The 27,408-nt window shown below is 36.6% G+C and overlaps 1 pseudogene across 1 annotated transcript in view; it reads left to right on the top strand.

Annotated features, from left to right (window-relative positions):
* LOC101710115 (E3 ubiquitin-protein ligase HACE1-like) overlaps window positions 1-27,408 on the top strand; it is a 56,432-nt pseudogene that overhangs the window by 10,802 nt on the left and 18,222 nt on the right. The window contains exons 2-5 of the transcript XR_015445735.1: window positions 11,553-11,635; window positions 15,428-15,524; window positions 15,693-15,794; window positions 16,791-16,897. The product of XR_015445735.1 is annotated as an E3 ubiquitin-protein ligase HACE1-like (transcript). The remainder of the gene's footprint in view (window positions 1-11,552; window positions 11,636-15,427; window positions 15,525-15,692; window positions 15,795-16,790; window positions 16,898-27,408) is intronic.

Here is a 27,408-nt window from a genome sequence, read left to right as displayed (position 1 = left end):
TCTGAAAAGATTACATGTAATAAAATATTCAGTACTCTGTCAGCAACTGTAAATGAAAAGACACAATTGGTATAAGGGATAATAAAAAATGCACTGTAATTGTTGTAGGAGATTATAAGACTTTAGTGTGAGGACCAAGACATAGGACTTAGACTTGAAAGACAGAATATTTTTGGTCTCCTAAAGAGACTTGTATTGTTTTTCTGATATAAAGCTCTTTTTTTTAAGCACATATGAAATAGTTTTGGGGCTGGTGTATGCTTAGTGGTGAAGCAATTGGCCTAGAAAATAATTTTGATCACTGTTTTTAATCAATAGCAACTGAAAAGACCATTGCATTTCTGAGATGAAGAAATAAAACAGATTATATGATTTGCTCAGCAAGTCAACAGAAAGAAAAGGCATGCATTTGTGAGCCATTCTTTAATTTGGATGCCTTTTTACTTTTATAAAGATTATTTTTAGTATTCAGTATGTGAATATTTTGGTTTTTATTATATATTGACTAAGTGCCTTGTATGTAGAGGTACCAGATAAATGTTTGCTAAATGACTCAAATACTTGTTACTTTGTATAGCTATTGATGTTTTTAGAAATAGATTTTTATTATTAATTTCATTATTAATTCAAATTTGTCCATCCTGAAGTAGAATTCATAGGAGAATTATGCCTTTTTGAGGTCCTTCAGTTTTTCTTCTTGTCCCTCAGCTGTCATTGTTGGATGGGTAGTAGATTTCTTTTGGCCTGCTTTAGCATTTCTGTTGTCACCATAGTGCTGTTTTGTATTGGTTTGCCTTCCTTTCTAAATGTGATGGACAAAAAGCAACAAAAGTTGTTGGTTAATAGTGTATGTTTCTTTCCTATATTGCTTGAACCTTTTGCAATTCATTTATGGAGGGGGGAGCATTCTTGATTGTTGTTTGTTTTCAACAACCTATACCCTAAACACTTTCTTGGATGTATTTTCCTGGCCATTCACCCAACTTTTTACTTTGGAAGTAGGCTCGTGGTCCATGTCAGCTTCAGAATAGGTACAGGCACAGGCTTGTTTGTGTACAGGCACAAACACATATTTTAAACAGTGCTCCATTTTAATAGGACTATTTGGACTGTTGTCTCGTGATTATTGAGAATTTGTTTCCTGAGGTTTTGATAATGTGTTAGATTAAGAAATTTGTAAATGTTTGAACTACACAGTTTATTCAGAGGTTTAATTTCTTCCATTTTTTAAATTTTTATGCTGATTGTAAGTGACATCTAACTTTGTTTCAGATACAAAAATCAAAGCCAGAAGGTTATTTTTTCTCTTAAAAGATTTATTTAATCAGTAAGAATTTTAGCTATTGATGTATGAGTGAATAGTAATTACGACATTCCTCATTTAATGACCGAGTTCCAGTCCTGTGACTAGGTTGTTAACTGAATTGGTTGCTAAATGAGGAATTGTATGCAGTATGTACATTACAATATTCAGAACAAAGAAATGGTCAAAGGAAACTCCAACTTGATGACTTTGCTTTTATTTGCATAACTCATATACAGTACTGTAATGTATAGCAGGACATAAAACTACAGTACTGTACTATATAGTACAATCAGCAAAAATTACAGTACTGTATAAACAAGGGGTACTATACTAAAAAAAGACATTGAGGCTCTATAAACAAGATGTACAGAACGGAACATGAAAAAAGGATGGTTCATAAGTCTGAACAGTGCACCTTGGTCGTAAGACTGGCTGTTAAACAAGTAGGTCATGAAATGAGGAATATCTGTAGTAAAGTTTTATTGAGAGTTACTGTGTATATGACTCCTTAGTGAGGTAAGGAATGTGATATAATCCATGGCATGAAGAAGTTTATGAACTTGTTGAGTAAATAGTAATATATACATATATCCTGTGTTTCTATAGGATGCTGTTATATTGATAGTATATCAAGTCTGTACATTATATATATTCTATATATTCTATATATTGCTATTTACTCAATTTATCATAAACAATTTTGTTGAGTGGGTAATGTATTTTCTTAGTTCAGTATAGAAGATAGTTATGATTGTCATGAATGATATCAATACAAAATGAATCTTCAGTTTGAAGTTCCATGTAGTTCTCAGAAGTTTATGCAGGCTTCACTAATGAAAGGGAATTTAAAATGAATATTGAATAATAACTAGGAATGGATTAGGCTAAGAGGAAACTTTTAGCAAAATGAAGTGGGTAGGTGTCATGGTTTGTGTCTAGACGTCTCCCCCAAAGCCTCATGTGGTCATAGGTGGGGATTTTCAGAGGTGGCTGGATCTAGAGTGTGTGACACTGGGATTGATTTATGTTTTTAAACTTAGTAAATACTCAGACAGTATTTTCCTCTGAATTTTATCCTTTGTATATACATTAGTAGTTTTTAAATCATTGGTTACTTTGTAATACTTTTAAGAGTTATAATAGATTCTTGAAACTGTTGTGACTCAAATTATTGATGCTGAGCAATACAGATCTCATTGCCATATTATGTAGCTATTTATCTCAAGATATTTGACATCCAAATCATATGTATATGTTGTGAGCAAGAAAATGATTTGTTGTGCTGGTTAGACCTTTTGGTATATTGTCACTTTGGATTATATGGGATTGAGAATCCATTTTGTACACCAGTCTGTGAGTAACTGAGGTATAGTAAGGGACTCAGGAGGGCTCTCCTCTCCTACAGGGCTCGGTGGGAACTTCCATAGTAGTACAGTGATAGGGTGAGTTATGGAAGAGCTACAGCCTCTGCCCTGGTCTGACACTGTATGGCCTGGCTTATTTTCCTTACCTCTCATCATCTGCCACCCACAGTCTGCCGGTTGTTGAGGTGATTATCTCACAGCCTTCTGTGCTTCAGTTATCTTTACTTGCTGCCCCTCAGAGAAATGATTGGAGATTTTAAAAAACCAAAAACCAAAAGTCTGTTATCTGTGACTTTCATGGTACTTCTTTTATGCAGTTGAATCAATAGTTTCTTAATTATCCATTCACCTCCTGTTTCAGAACTTGTACAAAAAGAATCTGACAAAAAAATAGTTTCCTAGTCACAAAGATTGATGGCTTCTCAGTCATTTCAGTGATTGATGCAAAGCAATTTTTTTTAAAAAAGTGGGACTAGGGATTGAACTCAGAGCCTTGCCCTGAGCTACAACCTCAGTGAGCTCCTCTCCCTCCTTTAAAAATGTTTCATTTTGAGACAGGATATGGCTGAGTCATTAAGTTGTCCAGGCTGGGCTTGAATTTGTGATCTTCTGCCTCAGCCTACCACACTGGTAGGATTACAAGCAGGTACCTCCATGCTTAGTTTGCAAGGGGATTTTTTATTCTTCACACTCCAATTCTGTTTTTTTATCCTTTAGAAGAAGTGGTTTTCTTCTGTTTTTTTTTTCCAGACAATATTTTATCTACAAGTGAAGCTATTGAAAACTTTTAAAAAATACATGTTTTATTTTCATAGAATATTTTGAAGACAATTAATTGGGATAATTTTATTATAACAAAAGCAGAAAAATTTCTGAAGGTAAAATAAAATGCTAGAGTAAACAATTTCCATCCACTATCGTACTTAAATTTTTTTGGTCTTAAGAAATAATATTTAGGGCCGGGGATTTAGCTCAGTAGTTCCGCCGCCTGCCTTGCAAGCGGGAAGTGCCGAGTTCGATCCCTGGTACCAAAAAAAAAGAAAGAAAGAATTTTTAATGTCTTCATTATATATGCAAAGATTTGACAGGAACACAGGGCAGTTCATATTATAAATCATGTTTCCTTGCTATGATTTGCTGTTTGTCTTACTATATTTAGAAAAGTAGAGGGATGTGTTAAGTCTAATGGCTAAATTGTTTTTGTACCACAGACTCTGTAGTATAAGTAAAAATGACAAAAGGACTATAAAGGGGGTGGGGATGTAGCTCACTGGTTATTTTATGGCTTGTCTCTAAATGTTCCGCCAAAGCCTCATGTGATCATAGGTGGGGCTTTTCAGAGGTGGCTTGATCTAGTGTGTGATGCTCGATTAAGGATATGTGATTACTAAATTAGTCCACCGATTGGTTTGGCATAGTTCTCAGTGTGGATAATGGAAAGACCTACCCTGTATATAACATAAAGGACAGAAAGAGGGCTGCTGTTGCTGCTTGCTTCCTTGCTATTTTGCTGCTTTGCTGCCTTCCTGCCTTCTGCCCATCACAAATTGTTTTTCCTCTACCATACCACCCTACCTTAGAGCCAGCCAACTATAAACTGTTTAGCTTTACAAACTGTGAGCTAAATAAACCTTTCTTCCTTTAACTTTGAGGGTCAGGTATTTTGCCTCAGCAATAAGAAAAGTAACTAAGACAGTGTGGTAGAGTGCTTGTCTAGCATGCATGAGGCCCTGGTATTGAGCTCCTGTACAACAGAAAGGAAAAGAAAAAAGGCACTGTAAAAAAGTATGACTTAAAAAATGGCATTATTTTAAACTAGATAGAGCAGCCATCAAGGCTTGACTGCCTAATAGTTATTTGGTAGGGAATTAATAGATCAGCTATCATTAATGTAGCTTATAATGATATGTCAAATTAGCTATAATGCTAATTATTCTGAATTCAGGAAAATTAGAATTCCTACTTTTGGTAAGTAGGTTGTGATTACGAACATAGGCTTAATTTTAATTCCTGCTTCACTGTGTATTGAGGTGCAAATTACCTGACCTCTTTGAAACTCAGTTTGGTGCTCTTAGAAGTGGAGAGAATATCACCTTCCTCACAGGACACATTAAATCAGTTGACAAATGCTTATTAGCACAGTGTCCAGGTACATAGTGGAAGTTATATTATTATATCATTATGTAGATTTAACTATGATTTTTATGAATGCATAGTACATTTTGTTAATTACAGTTTTTTTCTAGATGTCTAGATTTTAAATGGAAAATAACATGTATTTTCAGTGTATTTACTTTCACCTTTCCTGAGCCTTTTGAGAAACTGAAGGCTTATTGTCTTTAATTTGTGTGCAGTAGTAGCTTTGAGTTCACACAGACATAACTGCTGGGTCAGAGATGAGAAAGGTGAAAGCCGTTACCAAATAGGCTTTCTCTTAGTAAAAAGAAGTAAATACTTATTGATCTTATATTTGGAGGTTGTACTTCGCTACTTGGTTGAGTTTAAAAGGAATTATATAGGTGATAATACATCTTTATATAACCCCTTCCTCCCCCGCCCCCCCATGCTGGGAATGGAACCTTAGGTCTTGTGCTTGTGTATGCTAAGTGTACACTCTGCCACTGAGCTATACCCCAAGCCCATAACAATGTTTTAGTTACGTCGATTTTAGAATTCACTTTAGGATAGAAATTAATTCAAGTAGCAGTATGTGAATAATAACTTAAGCCATTTTATTTTTCATCAAATTTTTAAAATAAAATTGATAGTTCCTTAAACTTCTTTTCCGTCAAACCATAACCACCAAAAATTTTCAACTCTTAGCTTTTCACGTTACGTATTTCCAAATAATTAGCTTCTATGGCTTTTTTTCTCTTTTTGATGTTCATATAGTAATCATTTGTAGTTATGGTGACTGAGGATTATAAATTCTGTTTAGGCAATATTAGTTGTATATATGGTTAAATAAATAGTTTACTGGTAAAGTAAACTAACATTGTTTTCTTGAAGTCAGTAATTTTGCAAGTATCGCTTTTTTTTTTTTTTTTTTTTTTGCTGTACTGAGGATCGAACTCAGGACCTTGCTCTTGCGAGGCAGGTGCAGCACCACTGAGCTAAATCCCCTGCCCTGCAAGTATCTCTTGGTACTGTTCCCTTAGTACTGTTTTCTACAGAGACATAGTTGGTAATCTGTCAGTTTTGCCTTTTCATTTTCTCTGAACCTGGAGATTTCTTAGTTTTTCTCTTGTGTTTGATCTCTAATATTTTGGTTTCCACATCAGTTTTGGTTTATTTCCTTGTTTAGAAGGAGGCTATCATTCAGCGGCCAGGTCTGCTTTTCTGGAGTAAATGTGCATTTTTAGGTATTTTTGGGAGGGAAATTGTACATGATCATGTGTCTTAGTTACTTATTTTTTGTTGTTGTTGCTCAGACACAATACCCGACATAGGCAAATAAAGGGAGAAAAGGTTTATTTTGGCTCACAGTTTGTAGAGGTTTCAGTTCGTAGTCAACTGGCTCCAAGGCAGGGCAGCATGGCAAAAGGGCAAGGCAGAAGAGAAGTGGCTCATGGCATGGCATCAGGAAAGCTGAGAGATTAAGAGAAGTGAGAGGCAGATAGACCCTTCCTGGCCACATCCCTAGTGACTCACCTACTTTGACTAGGTTTCACCTCCCAGCATCACATTTAGCTATAAACTTGTAAGTGGACTAATCCACTGATGAGTATCACACCCCATGATTCAGTCACCTTTCAGAAGTCCCACCTATGAGGCGCATGCGGCTTTAGAGGGACATCTAGATATAAACCATAACATTATGTTTTAAATTTATAACCATATATTTGAACAATAGTATGGCTTACTAGATAATTCTACATTTAAAATCATTTATCATACAATTTTGCAGGGTTTTAACCTTTTAGATTCTAGTTTTTCTGTTGAAAAGTTTAATTTTAGTATACATGCTGCCAAAGCGAGCATATCTGTTGAGAAGTTTAATATCAATCTGCTTTAGTTTATCTCTAGAATTTTATATGCTTGCTACTATGAAATTTCACTTTAACATTGCTTTGTTGAAATTCTTGTATTAAAGTAGGGACTTGATGAGCCCTTTAAATCTTGACAATTCGTGCCCTTCAGTTTTTAGTATTTCTTGACTTATCCTCTTTAGTTTCTTTATTCTCAGTTTCTCAATACATCTGCTTGCATTTATCCGCTAATTTTTCTTCTCTTTCATTTTTTTCACTATTTGTCTTTTCATTTTATTTTCTTTTTTGTGGCATTCTTAGATATTGTCTTTCTAAACTTCTGTTGAATTGTTATTTATTCTTGTGCACGCACACAGGCGCATGCACACACACACATACACACACACACACACACATGTATGTGTGTGTATATATATATATCCCCCCGGTACCAGGGATCAAACTCAGGACCTTGCACTTACCCTGGCCCTATTCTCTTTTTTTTGGTACTGGGGATTGAACTCGGGACCTTGCGCTTGTGAGACAGGCACCGGAACCACTGAGCTAAATCCCCAGCCTCTCTTATATTTTTAATTACTCACTGTCCGAATATTTTCCATTAGGGTTTATATTCTTGTTCTGTGAATATGATACCTTTTTTCCTCCTAAGGGAATCAGTTACTTCTTTTTAAAGTTTTGTTTTCTTTTATTCCCTTCATAGTCTTTATTTTTCTGGGGTTCTTTTTGTCTAAATTTTTGTTTTTAAGGTTACAGGCCTATGTCTTAAATAATGTGTGTCAGTTCATGTGTAAAGTTGAGGTACTCAGATGTTGACTGGGCTGAATTTATTGACTGCTTGGTTTCAGTGTACACTGGCCCTGTTGTTGTGTTGGACTTGATAAATCTTTGTTGTAAAGGCTGTCCTATGTGTTGCCTATTGTTTAGCTGCAGCTTTGGCCTATCAATAGCACGCTCTTTTCCCCAGTCGTAAAAGTCAAAGTATCCCCTGGTATTGCCTCATGTCCCCGTGGGGAAAATGTGTCCTGCTTTGACACTACTACTACAGATCCATTGACTTGAACTGTACTATTTCATGGGTGACTCTAATGACTCTTTAGAGCTCTTTCTCTTGTGCCAGGCTGCAGACAGGATTAATTTCCTCTACTTGAGATTTGAAGCCTGGTTGCTGGATTTCTGGGAACCAACTGATATATGGACTAGAAGTTTTTCACTTAATTAGTGCTTTCTCCATGGTTCCTCAGTCTTGCTCTTACCTGTGTATTTTGCCTGTCAGTCTAGAACCCCCCTAATCACTTTGTCCAGAGAATAAACATCCCATCTTTGAAAAAGTATAGGGAGGGATAGTAGCTGATTGTGTGGGATGAGAGGAAAGAAACAGCAAAGGAAGGATCAGTTTCTTTTATAGGTTTTCATCTATTCCTCCTGTTTTTATCTCAAATCATCCTGTCTTCAGAGGTACCTGTTATTTTCTATTCCTCTGTGTGTGTGTGTGTGTGTGTGTGTGTGTGTGTGTGTGTGTGTGCTGTATACTACTTTGAGAATTTGGTTGCTTATTGGGTCTATAGTGGTAGTCTCAAATAAGGACAAGTTTTCTCCCATTTGCAGTCATTTAGACCAGCTTTCTTTAATTTGTTGAGTCTGCTTGTCATCTTTAGAAAACTTATTGACTTACCTAGTATGCTGTTGTATTTGTTTTGTTCTTCTCTGTACAGATGTTCCTGACATAGTTCTAGGTTTTAGAGGAGCAGAGAGATGAACACATGTTCAATTCAGAATATTAAACAGTCTAATTCCAAGAACTATTTCACGTTTTTACATTTTTTTATTCTGTTTGCAGGAAAAACTCAAATGAGGATTATAGGAATAAAACCAGAAGTTATTTTTAGAAAGGTTTCTAGGCGGGCCTTGTTCTATTCCTAATCATCAAATGTGTATTTTTAAGATTTTAAATTAGCATACTTCATTTTAGTATAAGTCAAATTTTTACAGGAGGAGAACTTAAGGGACCAAATGTCTGTTAATGACTATCAAAGAAACTGAGCCAGTATTGGCTACTGTCTGTAGGAAAAGGGCTTCTTAGCTTTTTAGTATTTGTTATGGCTTATGTCTAGATATACCCCTAAAGCCTTATGCAGTCATAGGTGGAACTTTTTCAGAGGTGGTTGAATCTAGAGTGTGTGATGCTGGGATTAAGGTTGTGTGATTACTAAATGAGTGTACTGATTGGTTTCTCACTGCCCTATCCCTGTAGCCTACCTAGAGTATAGAAGGGGCAGAAGGAAGCTGCTAGGGTCCCTCCTTTGCTTACTTTGATAGCTTCTGCCTGCCATGAACTGTTTCTCCTCTGTGATGCCCCTCTGCCATGCCACCCTACCTTGGAGCCAGCCAGTGATGGACTGAAACCTCTATAAACTGTAAGCCAAATAAACCTTTGCTCCCTTAACTTCAGGTGTTGGGTATTTTGTCTCAGAAATGAGAAAAGTAATAACTAAGACAGAATTTGGGGTTGTCGCTATGATTATATGTGACCATGTGTGACCCTTTGGGACAGGCTTGTGGGAAGAGTTTGAAAAGGTTTGGAGATGCTGGCTAAAAAGGCAGAGCTAGAATGCCTTAAGCTGTACTTGATGGGAGATTCTCCGGTCAAAGCTCAGAAGACCAGAAGGCTGATAGAAATCTTGTTGGTAAAGACCAGGCTCAGAAGGTTTCTGCTGGAAAGGATTGCATTGGCTGTTGGATTCCAGATGATGTGCATTATGCCTTGGCAGAAAGTTTGTCTGCATTTTGCTCATGTCCAGAGACTTTGCCTAAGACTTAAGAGTGGCAGACTAATTTTGGGGGTTTTTTGGTACTCGGGATCAAACTCAGGACCTTGCCGTTGCGAGGCAGGTGGCAGCACCACTGGGCTTAATCCCTGGCCCAGGCTAATTAATCTTGCAGAAGAAATTTAAAGACAGTCTCATGTTGAGGGTGTGGCATGGCTACTGTTGAGGGCTTTTAGCCAGATTTATGTTGAGAGTGAAGAGCAAAGAGCCCAACAGAATGATTTAAAATGTTGTGAGTTTGGTCAGAAAGGAAGCTCTAGTAAAGCTGCAGCCTGCAAAGATGGAATAGAGGAGAAACTGATCACTGAAAAGACTAGCAAGAAATAGCCAAGTATTTCAGAAGAAGACAACAGAAATGATGGCCTGAGAAAATCACAAGAACCAGCAGGATTCCAGCCTTTGCAGCCTCAGAATTGCAAAGGTGAAAGACTTTGCTTTGAGAAGAGAGCCCCAGAGCACCCTGTTCCAGAATAGCAGCAGCCTAGAAAATTTGTTCCTTGGAGTTGGATGCGGAGTGCTAAGGGATGCAGGCATTCGACCCCAGTAGTCGAGAGAAGGAAGCTGGGCTATTGCTCCAGCTGGCAGCAGACCTTGACATCATCCACATCTTGCTGGTTTTAGGTGCATGCAGAATGCACGTGTTGTGGGGTCAAGAAGGCTTCCACCCAGACTTCAGAGGAAGGCCTGGGAGGGTAGGCAGTGTGCATCCAAGAGGGCAGTATATGAAGCTGTGAGTGTGAAGCTGATGGTGCAGTGGAGACTCCAGAAGTTTGGAGAAACCAGGAACATGGATTGTTTGAGGAAAACTGCAAGGAGGGAGCAGAGCTGGCCCATGAGAGCTACAGTCACAGGCAGTGTTGGAGGGACAGAGCCACCCAAGCCCTTTAGAGTTGACAACTTGCCACAGATTGCTGGGGATGCTGAACATGGAACTAGGTCCTATTCCTTTGTATCCTTATAATGTACCTTTTGGAATGGAAGTGTCTATCTTGTGCTGTTTGAAGTGTTTAACTTTCTTTTCATTTGTATAGGGGCTCACAGCTAAGAGTTTGCTTTAAACCTCAGAGGAGACTTGGGACTTGGACTTTTCAGCAATGCTGAAACTGTTAGGACTTTGGCAATTCTTGGAAATAGACTAAATGCCTTTGGCATAAAAGGATGTGCATGAGTCTTTGGTGGATCAGGGGCAAAATGTTATGGCTTTTGTCTAGATCTCCACCCAAAGCCTCATGCAGTCATAGGTGGAGCTTTTTCAGAAGTGGCTGAATCTAGAGTGTGTGATGCTGGGATTAAGGTTGTGTGAGTACTAAATCAGTATACCGATTGATTTGGCACTGCCCTAATCCCTGTAGGCTAGCTGGAGTATAAAAGGGGCATAAAGAAGCTGCTAGGGTTCCTCCTTTGCTTGCTTTGCTACCTTCTGTCCACCATGAACTGTTTCACCTCTGTGATGCCCCTCTGCCATGCCACCCTGCCTTGGAGCCAGCCAGTTATGGACTGAAACCTGTATAAACTGAGCCAAATAAACCTTTGCTCCTTTAACTTTGGGAGTCGGGTATTTTGTCTCAGCAATGAGAAAAGTAACTAAGACAGTATTTGATATTTATCAGTTATACTCTTTGACTTTGAGGAAGTTATAGCTCAGTGCCTACTTTTTGTTTTTAGAGATAAAAATTTTGTTTTCAAATTAAAATTTCTAAAGCAGTGTCCAGTTTCCTAGCCATATGTGGCTATTTAAATTAAATATAATTAAAAATTCAGTTCCACCATTACACTGACTACATTTCAAATGCTCAGTAGCCATATGTGACAGCTGACTACCTGGGATATGGTGCTGCTTAACAGCCTTTCCAGGCTAACCAGTTTATATCACATTTATAATCCACATATATCATGTAGGCTCAGAGAATGTTGAATTTGTTTAGCTGTCACAGTTCACATAATGTATATGCATTTTATCTTTAAAGCTTCAAGCTCTGGGAAGGACTTTATGTGGATTAAAATTCTGATAATTGTGTCTTTTGTTTGACTTCTCTGACTTTACTGTTAATTGGTTTACCCCCCACAGACTGTGCAGTGCTTGCTAGACGGTGGTGCTGATATTAACAGGCCAAATGTATCAGGAGCCACTCCCCTGTACTTTGCTTGCAGGTAGGATATTTTATATTTTCAAACGCAGCCACTAAAGAATGTTGTATTTCTACTATACACTTGTATTTTCAAGCACATATTTCTGTATATTTTCTAAAGCTGTTGTTTCCCCATAAATCCTATGCTTTCTTTAAAGATGCAGAATAACATTCCGGTTACATTGCTTAATTACATGAGGGAAAAATTAAATTATATTTAATTGCCAGTGCTTTTATGTTATAGGTGGAGTTTTTGATTTACAGCAATAACAGTAACTCCTGTAGATCACTTTATTAAATAGCTAGTTCAATTCCTTTGGGATAAGCTGTTGAAGCGTATCGTGGATCAGAGCCATGTGTTTGCTTTATCTGTATTTGTAACTTCTAAAAACACATTATTGCATCAGTCTTGTTAGATACTAAGTTATACATTAAGGTATTTTTGTATTTCAGTCTTGATTCTTTTTCTTGAATTGTACATTTTGTTTGCTTATTCATTCATGTAATCAACAAACATCTAGATAGTACTCTCTGTGTGCCATATATTGTTATAAGCATCAGTGATACAGTAATATGTAGGGGTCAGGTATAGCTCGGTGGTAGACTGCTTGCCGAGCATGTGAAAAGCTATGGATTCAAAATTACAATACACACACACACACACACGCATGCGCACACAGACACAGGCTTACAAAAATAACCCTAAGGAGCAAGCTAGTAATTATGTACATACCCTCACATGTTCGTATATACACACTCATCCCCAGCCACCCCATATAGGTTATATAAATGTAGTTCATGGTTAGGAGCAGTGCACGAAACACTTCAGTGATTTTTCTATGTTGCAATTTTTTTTTTTTTTTTTTTTCTGTGCTGGGGATTGAACTCAAGGCCTTGTCCATGCTGGGCAAGGTCTCTCTGCTGAGCTATATCCTTAGCCCTTTTTATTTAAGTTGTATTGTAGTACTCCCTCAGGGATGCCTGAGTTTTGCATCAAATTCTGCTCATTTATCTGTGGGTTTCAAACAACCCCATTTTCTCTTGAGCTATGGTGTTCTCAACTGGAAAAACTGGAAAGAACTTCAAATTAAAAGAAAAACTTCAGGCAAATTAAGTTTAGTGGAATTTATTTGCACAAAAAGCAATACATGAATTGGATAGCACCTAGACCCAAAAAGTTCAGAGAGCTCCAACCCAGCAGTGAGTTTTTCTAGGTTGAATGTGGAAGTACATAGATCACTTGATTGAGCAGTAAACTTTCTAGGCCGAAGGTAGAAGGGGCTAGATCACCTGATTGGCTGTAGCTGTGTTTGCTATAGTATTTGGTAATGGTATGCTGAGTTGGCCACTTTCCATTGGTTGGAAATTGATCTGTGGACCCAGAAAAAAACAAATTCAAACTACTATATGTTTATCACACAGATCACTTCTGTGATCCTAAAATCTTTGAGAATTTCTCTCCACCAACAAGCAAGCAGTTTATTCTGTAGTGGCCATCAGCTGAGTTTCCTAGGGTTAGATCCCAGATTGAGGGCCCAGTCCCCACAGATTGCCCCCACTTCAGATGCTAGTCACAGGTCCGGGCTTCTGAAATTTCTGATCTACTGGCTACCAGTTGGAGTTCCTGTGAACACCCCCCCCCCATTTGATTAATTTTCTAGAGCAGCTCACAGAACTCAGGGAAATTCTATGTTTATATTTACTAATTTATTATAAAGGATATTTTGAAAGATACAAATAATCAGCCAGATAAATGTACACATAGGATGAGATCTGGAAGGGTATTGAGTGCAGGAGCTTCTATTCTTATGGACTTGGGGTATGCTGTCCTCTGGTACATGAATGAGTTCTTATTCACATTTCTCCAACCCTCTGCCTGTTCACCTGTCTGGGAAACCCTGACCTTTTGGGTTTTATTGAAGACTTTATTACATAGGCATGGTTAAACATGGACAACTGTGTAGAAATGTGATTGGACCAAAGAGTTGAAACCTGACGCTAGTAGATGGAGTGGGGAAACACAGCAAGGCCTGCTGTTCAGGTAATTCTTGGCCCTTCTGTGCCTTATTCCTTCCTCATGGGTAAGGGACAGCATTCCTTCTGAAATGGGGGTTTATCTGAGCTATTATACAAGGTAGTTCAGAGAATTTCTTTATGGCCATTGTGCCCATCTTCTACTTGTCATTTTTCTATGGTGTAGTGTCGTTAGTGCTGTTTCAAAAGAATGGCATGTAAAGTTAAAACCTGTAATATACTTTATTGAGTGTGTCTAGTACATGTTATAAGCCAGCTCCTATACCATGCTATGAAACACATCTGCTGTCAAGAAGTTTACAATTTAATCTGAAAGATTAGACACAAATATTTAATAAGTAACTGTAAAAAAGAGATTCATTAAAATTGAACCGGGTAGCTTTATAAAAGCACAGATCTTTGACTTACAGCACAGGTATCACTTTTTTCCTAAATACAGTACAAGTAGTTACTTTTTAACTTAGGGTTTATGTTTAGGCACAGTAAGGAACAGAATAATATAAATTACAAAGTAATCAGTATTAGCTGTACTGTACTATAGAATATCTTGACCAGCACTACCAGATTGATGACAAATATTGCTAAATGAATACTTCTTATGGTATACTAGTAAAGCTAATCACTGTTTTCAAAGGGACTGCTGTTTTACTTGGATTTTGTGGTTTTTTGCTTTTTTACTGGAGTAAATTAGGTATTGTTAATTACAGAATATTGATATTTGTATTAAAAAGGTAATCATTATAAAGTATCAAGAGAATGATACAATAAGTGCGATTAAAAAATACAGCAAATGTTAAATTTTTTAAAGTTATTGTAGTAAAAGACATATTGCCATTAATCCCCGTCAGAATACATCCCTTTGGTTTTAACACAGTTATCTCATCATTCTTGCCACTTTTTGAAGCATTTTTGCATGTCTTCTTTCATAACTATCTTTAGTTGGGTTCTCATGGCTACCACAATGTCCTGAATCAACTAAATATGTTTACCTTTCGTGGTCATTTTGACTTTGGGAAGGAGCCAGAAATTGCACCATGCCAGATCTGATGAATATGTTTTTATGAGCCTGACTTCCTTTTCAGATGGGACTTGGCAGCAGCATTCAGTGTATTTTTAATTATACCTAGTAAAGACAGTCATGCAAGAGGACTTCCAGAACTGCTTCAGAAAGTGGCAAGAACAATGGGATAAGTATGTTAAAGCAAGAGGGAGTATTTTGAGAGGGATTAATAGCAATGTGTATTTTATTGTAATAATTTTTAAAATTTAAGCATTCACTATTTTGATTACCCTTGTACATCTTATAACTGTTATAGGACTTTGTGGCACTAGATTAATAGAATTTTACTTTTTGAAAATTAATTCCAGTTGGTTATAAATTACTCTGTTTTATAGCACTATTTTGCTTGGAATAGAATGAGTCTTTTTTTTTTAATTTCTGAGAAATCTGTAGTCTGTGTTTGTGTGTGTGTGTATGCACGCACATGTGTGTGCGTGTGTATGTGAAATGATCTATCTTGTCAGATAATGTTATTGCAGAAGGAGTATTGCCTGAGGAGACCAAAGATCTGGGTTCTAGCTTCACCTGTGGTTGGTTTGGTTACAGTTCTCATCTATGGAGTAAAGTTTTGGATTAGATGGTCTTTATATGGCTCTTTTGGGCATTTCTTAAAATCAGCCTTTAATTTTAATGTCTCATTGATTCATATTAACCACCCATAATTCATTGGCAAACCTTTGAATTAAAATATCATCCTCATTTGGTTCTATTTCTGTATAGTCACGGTCAGAGAGATACAGCACAGATTCTTCTATTATGAGGAGCCAAATATTTACCAGATAAAAATGGAGTAACCCCTCTGGATTTATGTGTACAGGTATGCTTTCATTATATATTCTGAGACCTTTTGTAATAGAAACTGAGAATGGTAAAATCATTTATTTCTGAGTAAGATAGTGAGTGGAAAGATTTCTATTCTGTGAAGAGTATGACCTTTAAAAGAAAATTTGTTTTAAACCTCAATAATTTTAAGTCTTGTTTTTAGGGTGGATATGGAGAGACTTGTGAAGTATTAATTCAGTATCACCCTAGGCTTTTCCAGACTGTTATTCAAATGACACAGAATGAAGACCTCCGAGAAAACATGGTAATGTAATTGTGCTAATAACGTGTAAATGAACAAGCTTTATTCATGTTTAGCATATATAACACTTTATAAATATGCTTAGTAATTTTATTTATTTTTACAAATATTTTAATAACTTGAGTTTGCTTACCTGAATTGTAGGATAAAAGTGAATTACAATAACCTCTCTTTCCATGGGTTCTGCAATTGTGAATTCAACTAGTTGCAGCTCAAAAATATTTATTAAAAAATGGCATCTATACTTAACTTTCATATCATTATTCCTTAATACAGTATGGCAACTACATAGCATTTATGTTGTGTTATGCTAAGTAATCTATGTATGATTTCAAGTACATGAGAAAATGTGCATAGGTTATAATATTCCAGTAAATTAGGGTGTCTGAAGATATTGATATCCATGGAGATTCTGGAATCAATCCCCAGGGATACCGAGGGACAGCTATATATAATAATTGATAACTTTATGCTTATAGTTGCCTCTTTGAATTTTCTTTGGGTTTCTGGTTCTTTATTCTCTCCTTAGATATTTATTCCTCATGGATAGAGGAAAAGAATCTGAGGAGGAATATCATGTTATGATTAGTAATCATTAGTTTTGGGGGCTGCATTTTTTTTCCCTTTTGTAGTGTTGATCAGACCCAGTGCATTATCACTGAGCTACAGCTTTAGCCCTGACCTCTGTATTTATAATATCTCTACTCTTAGAAAATTACAGTTTAAAACTCACCTAACTTTAGAATTGAAATTAGATTTCCATGCATATGATTGTACTTGGTGATTTCTATTTTACATGTATTTTTAAATTTTGTTTTACTGGGGGATTTTGAACATGGGTTTATATCATCTTTATAGTAGCACTTAAATTTATGCAAGGCAAGAACTATAAAGTTCTTTATTTCAGCTAAAAAATACTAAAAAATAAGTACTTAATTTTTCAATAAAATTGAATGGCTTATTATGTAATCACATTTTTTTAATTGATAAAAAATGTAGTTACGGCAAGTTCTGGAGCATCTGTCTCAGCAAAGTGAAAACCAGTATCTAAAGATTTTAACAAGCCTTGCTGAAGTTGCCACAACAAATGGTCATAAACTACTGAGGTAAGTGTTTCGGCAAATCAGTAGGTAACAATATCTGTCTGCTTCATTTCCTGAATAGTTTATTCTCTTACATGGCTTTTGTCAGTGGTAAGATATTATAAAAATTTGCTGACTTATTTATTTAGTATATGTGCTGCCGAAGTGAGCACATATCATTGTTTTATTTAAAAGGAACAGGGTAATCAACTCTTAGGACAGAGACTTTAATCATGCTAAAGAAACCAGAGCATACTTAAATGAATGTAGCATGTATGTTTGGAGTTTCATGAAATGATTTCTTAGACTAGTCACATGAATGAATGTACATGAAGAAGAAGCTACAAAGTAGTTCAGAAATTTATCATTATAAAATTGGATGATGGCCACTCTTCAACCTTTTAGTATACCTTCATGATTCATTATAAAGTTTTCTTCCTGAACTGTTGTGCTCAGTTCAGTTCTTTATCCTTCCCAGAGTTTTTTTCCAGCAGGCCTTAATGGCTCATCCCTAAGTTGATGGAGCTAATGTCTTTATATTACTTCAGTTTACTTACTTAGCATTTTACTGCAGCTACACTTCTTTGGGATTAGCTACTACAATCAGGATAGGAGTAAGCAGCTATTAAGAAATGGTTAATGTGTGGCCCAGGGATTTAGCTCAGTGGTTTCGCCGCCTGCTGCGCAAGCGCAAGGACCCGAGTTCGATCCCTGGCACCAAAAAAAAGAAATGGTTAATGTGTTACTATTTCTTAATTTAGTCATTTGACCCTCTTCTAATTTGAATGCATTCATCTTCTTTTTACTGATTATTTGCCTCCCCTCTTCTCTCCTCCCCTGCCCTCTCCGTGTTACTAGGATTTGAACCCAGGACCTTCTCATTGAGCTCCATCCCAACCCTTTTTATTTTTTATTTTGAGACAGGGTCTCACAAAGATGCTAAGTTGCCCAGGCTGGGTTTGACCTTGAGATCTCTTGCCTCAGTCTCTCAGAGTGCTGGGATTACTTACAGGTGTGCACCAGGATTCCCAGCTTTTATTAATCATTTCTTTTTTAGGGGGGTGGCAGGTACCGGGGATCAAACTCAGGACTTTGTGCTTGCAAGGCAGGCAGTGGCACCACTGAGCTAAATCCCTAGCCCCTAATCATTTCTGCATTGACAGGTCACTATTGTCCTCCTACTTGTATAGTTGCAACTGAACTTTTTTTTTTAATTAATTTTATTGGTACATTTTAGGTATACAATATAATGACATTTATCATTGGAATTTGTACCTTTACATAATCTATCTTGGTTCTTATTTTTTCCTCATTCCCCTGCCCTGCCTTCAACCAATCCACCTCTTTGTATTTACAAAAACTTTGTTTCCATTTTTTTCCTTTTCTCATATTCCATTCCCTTGTTTGCTTTCCGCAACCCCTTCTACTTCCCCTTCCCCTTTGGACCTTTTCTTCCTATTTCACATTATCTATTATACCTTTTGATCCTTATTTACACTTTCCGTTTCTCACACCAGAAAAATTATTTGGTATTTATACATGTCTGTCCTATTTATTTCACTTAAGAATATCACCTCAATATGCATTCATTTAGCTATAAATGTCTCTAGTTTCTTGTTCTTTATTGCTGAGCAGTACTCCGTTTCATTAAAATACCACATCTTCTTTTTCCAGTCTCCAGTTGATGGGCAATTGGGCTGTTTCAGTGTTTTAGCCATTACAAACTGTGCTGCTATAAACATGGGTGTGCATATATCACTGTGGTATGATGCTTTTAATTCTATTGGGAAGATATCCTGCAGGAGAATAGCTGGGTCAAATGGAACCTCTAATCCTAGTTTTTCAAGCTATCTCCATATTGATTTTTTATGACTGAGTAGTACTCCATTTTATTAAAAAACCACATTTTCTTTATCCAGTTTCCAGTTGATGGGCAGTTGGGCTGTTTCCAAGTTTTAGCTATTACAAACTGCCGCTATGAACATGGGCACACATATACCAGTAGGGTCAAATAACTGGTCTAATCCTAAGATTTTTTTTTAAAATTAATTTTACTGGTACATTTTAGGTATACAATATAATGACATTCATCATTGGAAATTTGCACCTTTACATGATCTCTCTTGGTTCTTATTTTTTCCCCCTTCCCCTGCCCTCCCTTCAACCCCTCCATCCCTCCCTTTTTACAAAGACTTTGTTTCCACTTTTTTGTTTTCTCATATTCCATTCCCTTCTTTCCTTTCCCCTACCGCTTCTATTTCCCCTTCCCCTTTGCACCTTTTCTTATTTCACAATATCTATTATACCTTTTAGTGCTTATTTACACTTTCAGTTTCTCACACGTGTGTCCTATTTATTTCACTTAAGAGTATTGCCTCAATGTGCATCCATTTAACTATAAATGTCTCTAATTTCTCATTTTTTATGGCTAAGTAGTACTCCATTTTATAAAAAACTACATTTTTTTTAATCCAGTCTCCAGCTGATGGGCATTTGGACTGTTTCCAAGTTTTACCTATTACAAATTGTGCTTCTATGGACATGGGTGCACATGTATCACTTTGGTATGATTCTTTTAATTCTTTGGGGAAGATACCCAGCAGGGGAATAGCTGAGTCAAATGACACTTCCAGTCCTAGTTTTTTGAGGTATCTCCATACTGATTTCCGTAGTGGTTGCACCAGTATCCACTCCCACCAGCAGTGGAGCAGGGTTCCTCTTTCCCCACAGCCCGGCCAGCATTTGTTATTGGTTGATTTCTTGATAGCAGCCATTCTTTCTGAGGCGAGGTAGAATCTCAGCCTTGGTTTCATTTGCATCTCTCGAATGACCAGTGATGTTGAACATTTTTCCATATATTTATTTGGTATTTCTTCTTCGTAGTGTACTGTCTGTTCATTTCAAATGCCCATTTTTGGATTGGGTCTTTAAATTTGGGAGGTCTGATTTTTTTCAAGTTTTTTATATATTCTAGATAGTAGACCTTTGTCTGAGGAACAGCTGATAAAACATTTTTCCCACATTGTGGGTTGTTTCTTCACACTGTTGGCTTTTTCTCTTGCTGTGAAGAAGCTTTTTAATAAGAAGAGATCCAACTTGTTGGTTCTTTGTGCTAGTTGACGTGCAACTGAGGTTTTGTTCATGAAGTCTTTTCCTACACCAATGCCTTCAAGAGTTCTACCTAACCTCTGTCCCAGCCGGTTTAGTGTTTCTGTTTTAATATTTAGATCTTTAATCCATTTTGATTTTAGTTTAGTGCATGGTGAGAGATATAGGTCTAGTTTTAATCTTTGGCAAGTTGAAAATCAGTTTTTCCAGCACCATTTATTAAAGAGGCTATCTTTCTTCCAGGGAGGGTGCTTGGCTCCTTTTTCAAAGATGAGGTGGCTGAGTGTGTCTGGAATTGTTTTTGCATCTTGTAATCGGTTCTACTGGTACTTGGGTCTGTTTCTTTGCCAGTACCATGTTGTTTTTATCATAGTAGCTTTGTAGTATAGTTTCAAGTTGGGAATTGTGATATTCCCTACCTTGTCTTTGTTGCCTAGAATTGCTTTTGTAATTCTAGGTCTCTTTTTGTTCCAAATGAAGTTTTAAATTATTTTCTCAAGTTCTGTGAAATATGCTGTTGGAATTTCAGTTGGGATTGCATTAAAACTATATAGCAGTTTTGAAAGTATGGCCATTTTCACTATATTGGTTCTTCCTACCCAGGAACAAGGGATGTCTTTCCATTTTTTGATATTGTCTTCAATCTCTTTTTTCAGAGTACTGTATTTTTCAGCGTAGAGGTCTTTTATTTCTTTCATTAGGTTGATTCTTAGGTATTTCAGTTTTGAGGATACCACTGTGAAAGGAGTTGTTTCTCCCAGTGGGTCTGTTGTTCATGTACAGGAAAGCTATTGATTGTTGTGTGTTGACCTTGTATCCAGCTACTCTACTAAATTTGGTTATTAAGTCTAGAAGACTTTTGGTGGAGTTCTTGGGGTCTTCTATATAGAGTATCATGTTATCTGCAGATAATGACAATTTAACTTGTTTCCTCTCTTTATTTCTTTCTCTTGTCTAATTGCTGTGGCTAATGTTTCCAAAACTGTATTGAATAGGAGTGGTAATAGTAGGCATCCTTGTCTTCTGATTTTAGTTTGAAGAATTTCAGTTTTTGACCATTTAGTATGATATTGTCTGTTGGTTTTTCATAGATGGCTTTTATCAGGTTGAGATAGAGACTGTCTATTCCAATTTTCTGTAGGGTTTTTATCATGAACGTGTGTTGGATTTTGTCAAACGTTTTTTTCTGCATCTATTGAAATGATCATACGGTTTTTGTCCTAGGCTTTATTAATATAGGGTATTACATTTCTTGATTTGCATATGTTGAACCATCCCTGCATCCCTGGGATGAATCCCACTTGGTCAGGGTATATGGTATTCTTGATGATCTTCTGCATTGTTTGGCAGTATTTCATTGAAGATTTTTGCATGTATGTTCATTAGTAAGATTGGCTTATAGTTCACTTTTTTGTTTGGGTCTTTCTCTGCTTTGGGGATCAAGTTGATGCTTGCTTCCAGGAATGAATTTCAGAGTCATCCTCCCCATTCAATTACATTGAAGAGTTTAAACAGTAGTGGCAATAGTTCTTCTCTAAATGTCCTGTATAATTCAGCAGTAAAGCCATCAGGACCCGGGCTTTTCTTTGTTGGTAAGCTTTTAATTACGTTTTCAATTTTGTTGATTGATATTGGCTTGTTTAGAATTTTTAGGTCATCTCCTTTCAACTTTGGTAATTCATACGTATCTAGGAATCTGTTTCTTCTCTCTTTTTCATCTTATTGGTTTATAGGTTCTCAAAGTGTAGGTATTGATGATCCTCTGGATTTCTGCTGAGTCCGTTGTAATTTCACTCTTTTCATTCCTTCTTGCATGGATTTGGGTCTTTTCTTTCCTTTTTTGATAAGATTGGCTAAGAGTTTGTCAATTTTGTTTACTCTTTTGAAGTACCAACTCTTTGCTTCATTGATTTTTTTTGTATCATTCTCTTAGTCTGCATTGCACTGATTTCTGCTCTGATCTTTTTAATTTCCTCCCTTGTATGTGCTTTGGGTTTGTCCTGCTCTTCTTTTTCTAGAAGCTTGAGGTTCAGCATTGGGTTGTTTATTTAAGATCACTGTTTTCCTAAGGTAAGTATTCACTGCTATGAATTTCCCCTGTAAGACTGCTTTCATTGTGTCCCATAGATTCCGATATGTTGTACTGACAGTCATTTAATTGTAGAAACTGATTCCTTCTTTAATTTCCTCTGTGACCCATTAGTTGTTCAGAAGTGTGTTGTTCAATTTCCATGTGTTTATGAAACTCTTGCGGTTACTTTTTGCTGTTGATCTCCAGTTTCATCTCAGTGTCATCTAGTAATATACAGAGGATAACTTCAATTCCTTTTCATTTACTTAAACATGTTCTATGAGCAAGTTTGTAGTGTATTTTGGAGAACGACCCGTGTGCAGCCAAAAAGAATGTGTATTCTGATTTTTCTGGGGTGGAACACTCTGTAAATGTCTGTTAAGTCCGTTTGTTCAAGAGTTTGGTTGAGTTCCAGTATTTTGTTGTTGATTTTTTGTCTAGTTGATCTATCTATTTGTGACAGGGGGGTATTGAGGTCCCCCACTACTATTGTATTAGTGCTTATTTGATTTTTCATGTCCATTAGTATTTGCTTTATACAGTTGGGCGCACTAGTATTTGGTGCATATATATTTATGCTTATCATCTCTTCCTCTTGGATTGTTGCCTTTATATGGATGTAGCATCCTTCTTTGTCTCTCTTAATTAGTATTGGTTTGAAATCCATTTTATCTGCAAAGAGGATAGCTCCTCCTGCTTTTTGGGGGGTTCCTGTCACATGGAACATTGTTTTCCACCCTTTAACTTTCAGTCTATGAGTTTCTTTTTGAATTAATTGTGCTTCTTATATGCAGCATATTGTTGGGTCTTGCTTCTTGACCCATTCTTTGAGTCTGTTTCTTTTGATTGGTAAATTGAGACCATTAACATTGATGGTTATATCTGATATGTACTGACTTATCCTTGTCATGACCTTTTCTTCTTATTGCATTCTCCCCCTCCGCCTTTGTGTTTAATTTCTTGTCGTAACTGATGGATTCATTCTGCTATGCTTCTGGGGTTGTGATCCTCATTGTCTTTTCCTAGAATATTGTTTAAAAGTTGTTGGAGTGCTGGTTTGGTATTCATGAAGTCCCTCAGGTGCTCTTTGTCATGAAAGTATCTTATTTCTCCATTAATTTTGAAAGATAGTTTTGCAGGGTATATCATTCTGGGTTGGAAGTTGTTTTCTTTTAGTGTTTGAAATACTTCACTCCAGGCTCTTCGTGCATTGAGGGTTTGCATTGAGAAGTCTGCTGTGATTCTCATGGGCTTTCCTTTGTATGTGATTTGTTTCTCTTCTCTAACTGCTTCTAGAATTTTGTTCTTTTGTTGAGTTTCTAGAATCTTAACTATTATATATCTAGGTGTAGATTTTTTGTTTTTAATCCTTGCTAGTGGGAGTCCTATATACCTCACTTATCTATTTGTCAAATTCTTTTCCCCTGCTTGGAAAGTTTTCTGCCATTACTTCTGTGAACAATTTTTTTATGTCATTTGCACTATCTCCTGTTTCTTCATTCACTCTGATCAGTCTTATGTCCTTTGCATCATCTAGCAGCTGCTGGATTGATTTCTTGTGGTTCCTTACTAGTTTTAAGAAACCTTTCTTTTCCTCGTCACTAATTTTAATCCTGTCTTCTATATCTGATATTCTGTCCTCACACTGGCTCATTCTGGTCTGTAAACTTTCAATGTAGTTTTTAATCTCCTGCATATATTTACATCTGTTTTATGGATTTCATTTGTTTCCTGTACCAGGATTCCATCATGTTCCTTAGCTCCTCTACTTTTTTGTCTGTGTCTGCTCTAGACTTATTAATCATGTCTTTCACTATGGATACCATCTCTTTTTATCTGAGAAATTATTTGTGATTTCATTTTTTCAAATTCACTTTCATTTCCAGTTCAAGGAGTCCAGGTGATTGAGTATTAGATTGCTCCATCTTGCTGCCCTTTGGGGTTGCCTTTGGTGATCTGAAAGTTTGGTTTTGAGTCTTATTTTATATGCATTCTCATTTCAACAGATGCAGCCTGTGTTCCTTTGTTGAGTTGACTTTTTGCTTGCCTAATTTCTTAGTAAGCCACCGAGAGGCCTTTTCTCTGCTGCTCACCACTGTGCCAATTTCTGGGTTCAGAATGGTGGCCTTCTGGATCCCTGTGCTACTCTGGGCAGGGTTCTGGCTGGGGCCTGTGCACACTTGGGATGGTATCTAGGTGGGCCTCTGGCTTTTTTTTTTTTTTTTTTTTTTTTGGTACCAGGGATCGAACTCGGGTCCTTGTGCTTGCGCAGCAGGCGGCAAAACCACTGAGCTAAATCCCCGGCCCATCTCTGCCTTTTGTTTGGATTCATGCACAGCTTTTTTCATGGCAGGGCCCTGGCCTGGACCTGTATGCACCCTTGCTGCTCTGGTCCAGGTGGTCATCTTGCTGAGATCTGTGTGCATTTACTGCAACTGAACTTTTTTCCTCTCAACACTGCGCCAGTTGTATAAATCAGCTACATTGTCAAATTCATTATGTTGGTTCCTTGTTTCAGTATTTCTTCGGAATTTTCATGTACTTCAGATGAGCATCACATTCTGTACTATTGCTACTTCGTGATACTAAGATCACCTTCTTGTTAACCATTTAAGTTTTCTCTACCAGTTACACTCAATATAATTTGCTATTTTTTCTACTGTTCTTTTCGTAACTACTTTTTATTCTATCTGTAGGACTCATTGAGTCCCATGTTTCCTTAATACACTGCTTTTACGTTTTATGTCATTACCAGTGATCCTTGTTTTTGATGAAGGCTTTTTATGATTTAGACATTGTATTTAAAACATGGGATTTGGAATCAGGCAAATTCGTGTTTAAATACAGACACACTATTTACGTGTGACCTTTGCAATTAACCTTTGAATTTTTTCTTTATTGTTTACCCATATATTCAGTATATATTTTTGAGTGCCTGCTGTCTACCAGGTCATTGTTTCATGGTTGTGAACAAAACAGACAAGATCTCTCTATATATGGAATTTACAGCCTCATCAGGATATTAATGGGTTTTATTCCATTTTGTTGAAAACTGATAGTGAATATCTTAATGAGTTTTGAGAATGAAATAAGATGTTATGAAGTGCCAAACATTGTGTTTGGAACAGAGTAGAGATGATGAAGATGATTGTTTAAATGAAATAAGGTGGAGATCATATTGATGATTATTTTAAATAGCTCATATATAATTTGACCTTTTCTCCTGCATTTCAAAGGTTTTTTTGCTTAAATTTTTGTCCTATTTGCTGCTCTTTTTCAATAATCAGAAAACATTTATGTTTTCGTGTATATATGGTTTTATTTTAAATAAATGTATCTTATTAAAATTATTATTAAATTATTAAAATTATCTCTTATAAATCTAAAGTTATTTTTCTTATTAAGCCGATAGTAACCCAAGGAAATTTGAAAAATGTTATTTCATTTAACCATCACAGTAACTTTGTGATTTAGATATTATCTCCATTTTACATCTAAAAAAGTGGAGTTAAATGGTTTGCTAAGCTAATAAATAGAAGTTCCACAATTCATATCATGAATAAAGAGCAGATTCTGTGTTTCAACCTAGCTTGTAAAAATGATAGGAAGATTAGTGGATCAGGAAGAAACAGGACAGTAAAAAGGATCCATAGCCAAAACAAGCCATAGAGCTGCACTGCTAAACTATACTGCCTCAGCTCTTACATCCATAGCTCCCCCTGCAAAAAAATTTTTATTATGAGACAGAATCTTGCCAAGTTGCTCAGGCAAGGATTGAACTTGTGTTTCTCCTGTGTCAGCTTCTGCAAGTATTGGGATTACTGGCATGTGCCATTGCACTCAGCTACAATGACCCTCTCAAGTGCTTTATAGAAAGTTTTATTTTGGCCTTTGTTGGAATTGGTGATATTTGCTATTAGTATTCTATTAGGATTTATTCTACTATTATCAAAGTAGATTCTCAGAAGGCTCTCAAATACAAATTATTACCCCTACCAATTTATGTTTAATGGGAATTTTGTAGATTATCTCTTTTAGAATTTATTCTCTTGTTCGCAAAGTAGATTTCAAGAGGATCTCAAATGTAGATTATCCTCCTGCCAGTTTATGTTTAATTGTGTTTTTGTAGCTTATCTCTTTCTTGTTTATTTGTGGATCATTTTATAATTTTTAACCCACAATGTTTGGCCACTTAGTAGATACTTTCATTAAGAAAAATTCAAATGTGTATTAATTAGTGGTGACTGAGATAATATCCCACACAGTTTTGAAAAACTGGGTAGCCATGTCTTAAGTAGTTTAGGAATATTTGCCAAAGATAATGTTTTAGAAAGCTTTCTGTGGCTGTGGCAAAATACCTGATACACAAAGGCAGGAAAGATGTATTTTGGCACATGGTTTCAGAGGTTTTAGTCTATGGTAAATTTGAGTCAGGAGAGGGAGTGGGAGGGGAGAGAGGAGGGAAAGGAAGGACAGAAAGGCAGAGGGACAGAGAGATAGAGACAGAAAGATGGAGGAGGAGAAACAGAGATGCAGAGAGAGGGAGGGAGGGAGAGAGAGAGAGAGAAAATGAGAAAGTCCATGCACCTACAAGAGTGAGAGAGAGATCCCAGCAACCATTCAGGGGCACGTCCCTAGTGACATAATATCGTCCCCCTAACTAGGCCTCACTTCCTTAAGGATTCACAACCTCCCAGTAGTACCACAGCAGAGACCAAGCCTTCAGCATGTGAGCCTTTGGAGGACATTCAAACTCCAAGCCATAACAAATAATAAATATTTATTGATGTTCTTTTGTACATGTTGTGTTTGCATTGAAGTGAGAGTGTATTTTCCTTTGCATATATTTGTGATGGAAAGTAGAGGTACCTTTGATGTATACATGAATAAAAATTATAGCTTATATGTTAAAGTAAGAAACACTATATGATAGTATATTTTTAAATAAACCAAAGGTAAGTAGAAGTTTGAGTTATGAAGCTAATTTTATTTTTTAAAAGAGGAATAAAGGGATTTATTAGGCAGAATTTTAAAAGTATACACTCAAGGAAAATGAGATTGTGGGTCCTCAAGATAGAGGTGTACTATAGTTTGGAGCTGGGGATATTTATGTATTTCGGGGAGTGGAAATCTGGAATTTTTTAATCTGTAGGAAGCTCCATCTTGGTCAAAAAGGTGGCCCACCCATAGAAAGATAATGGACCCATTTTACAGGTGAAAGGCATGAGCCTAGTCTAAAGTTTGTTTGTTTGCTTTTTGAGATAGGGTCTCACTATGTAGCCCAGGCTGATTTTGAACTCACTATGGAGCCAGGCTGGCCACGAACATGTGGTGATACTCTTGCCCTCCGCCTTCC

Source organism: Heterocephalus glaber, unplaced genomic scaffold (genome assembly GCF_053883595.1).
Source record: "Heterocephalus glaber isolate CG9 unplaced genomic scaffold, H.glaber_assembly_v1.0 deba00001645, whole genome shotgun sequence".
In the NCBI taxonomy this organism is placed as follows: domain Eukaryota; kingdom Metazoa; phylum Chordata; class Mammalia; order Rodentia; family Bathyergidae; genus Heterocephalus; species Heterocephalus glaber.
Note: the sequence above shows the minus strand (reverse complement) of the source record. Positions and strands in the feature narration are given on the sequence as shown.